A 6,000-nucleotide genomic window follows, 5' to 3' on the forward strand; every position below is an offset into this window, starting at 1 on the left:
TGTGCAGCTCTAAAACACAAAGGATGAGGTGGTTTATGCAACCTTAATGTTGCATAACCTAATGTAATAGTTTGGACTCAAACGATTACTTTATTGGAGATTATGTATCTGAATTTCAGGAGCAGGACCACGCCTGCAATCACGCTCCTTCCACCTGCCATCTATATGGGTTCCCCTAGTTCTGCAATCTGTTCATTCTCGTGTAGGTGCCCCACCCTCCCTCCCTCCTTCTTCTCCATTCTTCAACTTCTTCACTCCTATTTAGTACATGAGGATCTGCCAGGCTGCCAAACCGCAGCTCAATTCATGTCAAAGTTCTGTCTATGGCTTTCACGGTCATTACGCCATCTCGTGAGCATTAGTGGTTGTCTGTCTCTCTGTGATAGTATGGTGACCTGTCCAGTGTGCTTCTTAAACCTTTCTGCTCACACATACAGGAGAACTGAGCGAGGGCTATGTTCCTATTTAGAAATAGTCTGGTTTTTAAGATGGAATTCTCTTATATGTTTTATGCGTTAGAAAATTATTGTTTTTTTGGTGCTGCTAGAGCTGACGTGGTTAAGCTAGCAACCCACGTACCAAATGAGCTGCAGGGGCCGGGGTTCGAGTCTTCTCCGATCGTTTCCTGCGTGTCATTGCCCCTGCTTTCTCCGCTCTTCCTTGTCTACTGCCCCTCCTCTCCATCCACAAATGTTTGCACCCAATAGTTTTCAGAAACAATGAAAACATTGCAAATGCATTTAGGTATGGTGTGTGGCCTTTCTTCTGTGGGAAATCTAACCCAGTGGTTAGCTCGTCCATGAGGTCTGTGTAGGTTTTCAGTCATCCAGCCCATGGTTAAGAATAATCGATTGGTACTCAGTCTTTTGTTTTTTTTTGGAATAGCTGTCACACGGGTTTCTGTTTTAAATGATCTGTTGATTTTAGCTCCTCACACCTTTGAGTCCATTGTCTACATTTTATGTGAGAGTTGACTCCTCTGTGCTGAAACAACCTGCTCTGCATAACAGAAGCCAAATTGTGCTGACAACCATAGGTCAAAGTCACGGCTGACCCCTGTGACAAATGGCTCATTTAGCTGTTTGGAAAATGACTTCTACCTGCAGCCAAGACATCCATCCATCTTCTACATCAGCTTATACCCACTCAGGGTCACAGAGGGCTGGAGTCTATCCCAGAATACACTGGGCAAGAGGCAGGGAACATATCAAAGATAGTCAATGACAGACCGATAAAACATATTCAGACTGAGCGCTTGACAGTCTACTTACAATGAAGACCAAACTATGTTCAGTGACAAAGCAAATATTACATATATTTATATTTAAATTATGTTTATTTATTTAAATATATTTAATTGTTCCTCTTTTAATCGTATAATAAATAGGCATAAACGTTCAAAAAATATTTACTGACCATAAATGTGATTTATCTTTTCCATCTCCATTTTCTATTCTTGGACTCTACTAGAGAAGTTTGAATTTCAGGATGTTAAGTTTCAGGACCTAATCTGCAGTGACTCAGTCTTTTACTTTGAAAACTTATCAGATACTCTATATTAGCAGTAAAGCATGTCAAGTGGAATAAAAACCATTGAGTAGTGGGTAGTATCAAGCCCTTCAGATCACCTGCGTATGAAACAAAATATTTTAGTGTGAATAGCAGGTGGGCGGGGTATCTCTCTGTGACATCACGAAGTTCTAGGAGTAGAAAAAAAACAGTGTTTAGAGCAGCCTGAAACCTGAGCTTTCAGCTTATATGATGCTATTTTAATACCTTAACGACCTTATAACACCTAATATGTTACTAAGCAATGATGTTATTATGACTTATAATTGGCATATAACCTACAAACTAATGTTTATTCTGGGAACAGTAGCTTGATTACACGGCCATTCAAACTACGTGTCCTGAATTTATGTAATGCCTTTGGCACAGAAGAAGACCGTGAAACAGATGCAGCCAAGTTTCTCTGATTGTGAGTATGACATCAGAAATTATGGAAATGAATAAAGTAGGAACTGATGGTGAAATTTAATATCTGCTTAATATTTGGTTGTACTGTAATAGCTCAGTACAGAGGCTTTTGTTTTTGCATTTATAAAAGAAAGTTTGTTTTTAGTAGTTGATTCGACCTCGGCTTAGCCTGAAGGTGGGTGGAACTATGCTGGGGGCTACATGAAACTGCAATACTTAGCGTGGCATGCAATGATTTGGCATCCAAGCTTTAATTTGTCTTCATTCGTTTCCCCTTGTTGCCAGTGCAAAGCTGCCTTTTCTCACCAGTTCACTCCACTTGCCGATCAAGGGAATGGACCTGCCATGATTTTGTTATGTGTCGCTAACACGTTTGAGTGCTCGTATTTTCATGCTTCGTGGCCACAGTGGTCAAAAAGTCATCTTTTCCTGTAATGTGATTACCAACAAGCGACCTAAACAAGTCCTTTTTATGTTTTCTATTTGCCACTTATGTGAGAATGGTGACTTCTGTGTGAAGAAGTGCATTCCCTTAGCATCACCGTGTAAAGTGGGATGCCCTGGTAGAGATGGGAAGCTGTCAAAAAAATAATATCTACTTGCCCACACAATCACTTGAGGACATGTCTTATCAGCCAAAATAAGTGAAACAAACCGTGATGTGTACAATTTTCAGTGTATGTCATTTCTTTTAAAAAAGGTAACCAAATATTTGGAATTTGAAGAGTAAAAGCTCTTATTCTTCTCACAGTTTCCACATTATCCACATGCACATTTCTTTTTTTAAATAAATGCAATGACTTTGTGAAAAAAAATCATTAATGTGTCAAAATATCGTAGACCGGAACAACACAATAGTGACCTCTTGTTTGAGAAAGGAATCCTTAATTTGCTGTTTTAAGTAATTATGGGAAATAATCTTCTCATAGACCAGCCATCATGCCTCAATGATAAAATCTTTTCCGTTGAAGTATCCAGAGCAACAAGAAGAGAAAACAAGCAAACAACAGAGTGGAATTTCATGAGGCTGGAATTCTTCTCCATTCATCTGTCTTGCCAATACATTAATCAGGCCTGATAAAACTCTGTCAGCCGGCTGTGTTGCCAACGTGCACAATAGATGATCCCAGCTGTTGTCACTGTGCGAGTATTTGTGATAATTGTTGTTCTTTTGTTGAAAAAAGAATTCAATCTATGTTCCTGTAAAATCATTAGTAAATAGTTCAAAAAATGCAGGAGTGATTAATCACTTTAAACTCAGGAAGGCTGTTAACAAGGTATTGCTGAGCTGCCGTCCAAATCAATTGGTCAGAGAAAATTGAGAGACAGACAGCTGACAGAGAAAGGATTAGAAAAGAAGTGCTCTGTTAATCAAGCAAAGAAGCCTGATTAGCATTTCTGGGTTAGTTTACCTGCTGTTAAGAACACCTCCCCCAAACAAACCTTATCCAGTCATAGCCTAACAACCAGGGATGGCAGTAATGCGCTACTGTAATCTGATTACTTTTTTCAAGTAACGAGTAAAGTAAGGGATTACTATTGCAAAAAAGTAATTAGATTACTGTTACTTTCTGGTAAGCATGCTGCGTAACTGCGTTACTAAACCGCGATTTTGTTTGTGATAGTGTCTTGTGACAATGAAGTACGAGCGTGCGACGCCTGTGGCAGCAGACGTGTGCAGATCAACAATGGATAATATGGAGTGCGGGAGAGAGTACGACCATGCAGCGTTTAAAGGATGAACGTACTTAATTACTTTAAGTTTGATTCCGTAAAAAGTGACAAAAACATTAGCGTCTGCTGTACACTCTGCGTGGGAGGAAAACTTCTTTCTACATTGAAAAATGAAACTTCAACTTTGAGCAAGCACCTAGCAAGCCGCCACGGGAATGTAAAATTCACAGAGAAAACCCCGGATCCCCCCATTGACATGATCACTGTGGCATCGGCCCACCACTCCTGCTAAACATGTGAAAATAGATTTAAGAGTGACAGGACTCAGTGCAGCTGAGTCTTTGATTTTATTTATTTTTTGCTGTGTTTTACTTGCATCTATTTGAAAGTGAATGTAAACACAAAAATATTTTATTTTATATGCTGGAGTATACAGAAAATAGGTTTAAATGTTAAACAAATTTCTTCAAGTCAAAGACCGTTATATATAATTTAATTTTTGCTTGATGCAATGTGCATAAAATTAAAACATTAAAACTAATAAAACAAGTTTTAAAAACAGACCTTTTCATTTGATTCAATTTTATATGATGGATTATGCAGAAAAAGTAGAATAGGGCTGAAAGGTCTATTGCTTTATTATATTTTCAGAGTGATGATGTCTATGGTGATGGTATCCCAGAGAGTAAAAACAAAACAAAACAAATCTTAATTATTGAAACAGTTTTTATATGAATAACAAGTTAGTTTGCCCAACTAACTTTAACCCAGTGGTGTCAACCATACATCACATGATCTGGCAAACGGTCAAATTGAGCCCAGTGGACAGCTTTACAAATGGTGGGTATGTTCTGGCATGATTTCTGAATGATCCTTACAGGTTCGTGTTGAGTCATTATGAATGGATCAAAATTATACCCTTCTTAGTGAAAAAGATTACATGCGGTGTTCCGTATCACACCAAGGCCGGAGTCACGGTAGGTGGAAAACGGTGTTGGGAGACCAGGATAAAGTTACTGTGCATATGTGCAATAATAATAAGCACTCACAGTTATTTTCTGGCTTCAAAGTGACTTTGGTGTATCAACATGGTGATAAAATGCCAATAACACGAAATCAGTCTGCTATCAGTTTTTGATTTAATGGGGTCAAGTTGGCAATTCCATGCAGTCTGTTTGTGATACTGTGGCTATGAACTGGGATAAATTGCTGAAAAGCACAAACCTGCTGCTGTTTGTTGTTAATCTGCTGCAGTCTATATAAAGAGTAATTCAAATAAATTACTTACATTCATAGTGTAGCCAGAACCTCATAGATTTAATAAAGAAATTCATAGTATAGTGATGCAGTCGCTGCAGGTTGGGGTTTTTACTGAAAATGACACAGGCACCCAGAAACTCTGCTTTTATATATAGGAATATAACCAGAATACAACCAGGCTGAGTCACAGTAGTGGTTGCACAGGGGTTGAGGTTGTTGTGCTCTCAACCTCTGGGAAACCAGATGGTTGCTGCAACTCCTTGCACTCTGCCTCCAACTGGAGGGAGGTTGCTGTATATTTTTATTGTACTGTGTGTACTTGTGAGCTATTCAGCATCATTTGTAATCAAAGTACAGTTTTGGATAACATCTCCGATTATTCATTATCTTTTATTGCAAATGGACGGTTCAATAAAGAATGCACTTGATTTTAATTGTTAGACCGACTTGAGATGAAGCTTATGAAATACTTTTACAGCCCAGCAAGCTGTAAAAGCAACTTTTGCAATAACAACAGTATTTGTGCTGCGGTTTTGCTTTTAGTCAGAAAAATCCAGAGTATTGCTAATCTTTACTTATCAGAGCATATTGTTTAAAAGATTAAACAATTAATGGTTAATATGGCATCGCTATCACTGTAAACTACCTTTATTTTTATTTAACGTGATAAACAACAATTTGAACAGGTTTGACTCGCTAATTGATCCATGTCAACATCCTAATTGCTCCAGCCCATCATGCATTTGACAAAGACAGTTGGGTTCCTCCAGTTTTCCATGTATCCGCTGTATTCACAGCCCCATTGGACAGGAGCAGTTAATAAAACACACCTGGGATTACATCTCTATTGTAAGTTTAAACCAGCTTGTGGTTTCCGTGTAGCAGTTACATAATGTCCTTCTATTGAAGAATAGCAACCTGATTCTCTGCACCCTCCACTGTATACCCTCTTTCCAACTGGCTGCATTAATCTGACAGCATCTCTGGCTTTATTGTGTTACTTCACTCTAGACGTGAAGATTATATTGCTAATTACTCATATGCTTCCGTATTGGATTTCGCCGCCCACAGTTTATGTTATTGCCTTAC

The sequence above is a fragment of the Rhamphochromis sp. 'chilingali' genome (assembly GCF_963969265.1).
Source record: "Rhamphochromis sp. 'chilingali' genome assembly, chromosome: 6".
NCBI lineage: Eukaryota > Metazoa > Chordata > Actinopteri > Cichliformes > Cichlidae > Rhamphochromis > Rhamphochromis sp. 'chilingali'.